The sequence below is a fragment of the Melanostigma gelatinosum genome (assembly GCF_949748355.1).
Source record: "Melanostigma gelatinosum genome assembly, chromosome: 9".
NCBI classification, from domain to species: domain Eukaryota; kingdom Metazoa; phylum Chordata; class Actinopteri; order Perciformes; family Zoarcidae; genus Melanostigma; species Melanostigma gelatinosum.
This window is the reverse complement of record NC_136642.1, coordinates 15,805,685-15,808,602: the sequence shown is the minus strand read 5'-3', so window position 1 is coordinate 15,808,602 and position 2,918 is coordinate 15,805,685.

Below are 2,918 nucleotides of genomic sequence, written 5' to 3'. Positions count from 1 at the left end.
GACAGAAGACCTAGAGCATTTGACCTGAGAGTGCGGGCGGGTGAATAGGGGCGAAGTGGATCAGCTACATAAGCCGGAGCCTGACCGTGAAGTGCTCTGTAAGTGATGGTGAGAATTTTAAAGTGTATCCTAGATGCTACAGGAAGCCAGTGGAGAGATCGGAGTACGGGGGTGATGTGAGACCGTCGATTTGTCCTGGTGAGTAATCTGGCGGCAGCATTTTGAGTGACCTGCAGACGGTTAAGAGCAGATACACTGAGTGATGTGGAAAGTGAGTTGCAGTAGTCAATGCGTGAAGAGATAAATGTGTGTATGATCATCTCTAATTCAGGTGTTGATACTACAGATCTCAGTTTACTGATATTTCTTAGATGGAAGAAACATGGCCTGGACAGCTGCTTAACATGAGGGTCAAACGACATGGATCGATCTAAGAAAATCCCAAGATTGCGCAGGTTGCAATGGGCAGCAGAGGAGAGTGGACTAACAATCTGCCTGATCATGGGCACAAACTCCTCTGGAGCAATAACTAGGACCTCCGTCTTAGAGTCATTGAGTTGCAGGCAGTTTTCTGCCGTCCAGTCTCTGATGACATTGACACAGTCCAGGAGCCTACTTAATGTGAATGCCTCGCTGGGTTTGAATGACAGATTGTGTTGGATGTCGTCTGCATATAAGTGATAGGACACATTATAGCTTTTTATGATCGGTCCCAAAGGTAACAGATAAAGGGAAAATAACAGAGGCCCTAGAACCGAGCCCTGCGGTACACCACAAGACAGTGGAGAGGTAACAGACACAAAATCACCCACAGAGACATTGAAACTTCTGTCATTGAGGTCAGATGTAAACCAGTCTAACGCTATGCCAGTTATGCCCACCCAATCACATAGCCTCTTAATCAGGATGTCATGGTCTACAGTGTCAAATGCAGAACTGAGGTCCAGAAGAACTAACACAGAGCAGTCACCTGCATCAGCACACATGAGAATGTCATTTGAAAACCTCAGGAGAGCGGTTTCAGTAGAGTGTTGCTTACGAAACCCAGACTGGAACTTGTCATACATGTTGTGCCTCTCCAGTGCAGCAGTAAGTTGTTTGGCCACCACTTTCTCTAAAATTTTGGACAAGAAAGGCAGTTTTGATATGGGCCTGTAGTTCATGGGCAAAGCTGGATCTAAGTTAGGTTTCTTTAATATGGGCTGGATAGTGGCATGTTTGAAATAGGAAGGGACAATTCCTGTAGATAATGAGGTATTGACAATAGATGTTACTGCAGGGCCAATAGTTAGCAGAACTTTCTTAAATAGAGAGGATGGAATTATATCCAGAGGGCAAGATGATGGCTTTGTTTTGTTAATTAAGTCCATCAGGTCTTGAAGGCTAATAGGCTGGAAAGAGTCCAGAACAGCAGGGGATTGCGAGGAGCTACAAGTAGATGAACAGATCCCAGGCTGAATGCCAGACCTAATACCTGTTACCTTATCAATAAAATAGATAAGGAATTTGTTGCAATCGTCAACAGAATAGCATGGTAAAGTGGAGACAGACTGTGAAACAATTCCTTTAATTGTGTCAAACAGAATCTTGGGATTTCTCTTTGAAGAAGAGATTAGGTTGGCAAAATAAGCAGTTCTAGCTTCCTTTACTCCAGTATTAAAAGAAACTCTGAGGTCTTTGAGATATAAACGATGCACTTCTAGCCCAGTAGCTTTCCAGAGCCGCTCTGTCCTGCGACACTTCTGTCTCAGGCTGCACACAGCGTCTGTCATCCACGGAGTAGTGTTATAGGCAGCCCTGGTCCTTTCCGAGGTGCCACTTTATCCAGCAAAGTGGTGCAATGTTCATTAAATGACTGTATCAAGAGTTCAACATCATTGAGATTTGTGTTAATATCACAGCAGAAGTGCATAGAGAAATGATCAGCTGTACGCTGAGTAATAATGCGGGAGTGAAATGTTTGTTTCAGACACAAGGGGTCAGTATTGACAGAAAGATCAAAGAAAATACATTCATGGTGACTGATCAATAGGTCCTCACAACGGGTATTATCAATATCAAGACCCAGAGAAAACACAAGGTCCAAGGTGTGACCACCCCTGTGAGTGGCGCCAGAAACATGTTACGTGAAATTAAAAGATTCAGTAATATTTAGAAACTCAGTCGCAATACAGTCTGTGGTATCATTGATATGCAAATTAAAATCACCAACCAGAAGCACTTTGTCTAGCTTGATAATAGAGGTCAGAAAGTCTGTGAACTCTGATAAAAACTGACCTGCAGGACCTGGCGGTCGGTAAATTAAAAAACAGTAAAACGGCTTTAGCCGGCCCACTTTAGTCAGCTGTAGTTCAAAAGTAACATAGGATTCTGTGCTCCCCAAGTGGCAGGACAACTGATTCTTCCAGACCACGGCGAGACCTCCACCGTGGCCTGTCAGACGCGGTGTCCCAACATAAGAACAGTCCACAGGGCAGAGTTCATTGAAATGGATGCATTCCATATTCCGTTGCCAGGTCTCGGTCAGAAATAAAAAAGCCAAATTATGACTTGTGAACAAGTCATTTAAAATGTGAGCCTTGTTTGTTACAGAGCGTGCATTAATCAGACACATTTTGATGGGGGAAGACACTGTCGTCATCAGCACAGGAAGCTTTGGGGGTATGTGCAATAGGACGGATCACTCGTGCAGCACCTCGAAACCGACCATAACTAGGGTGTGAGCGCGAGTCTGTGATTCTCACGGGAATGTTCATGGGTGGTGGAGTGGAAGTTATGGTCGAGGCTGGGGAGAGAGCCGTTGCGCCGTTGCTCCGGGGAAACAGTGTGTCTCCGCGTTGAAAAAACGGGTGTTCCTGATTATTGAGTCCCCGACTATCAGCGTCGTCGGGGCGAAGAGGGGACGAGGCGGCAACACT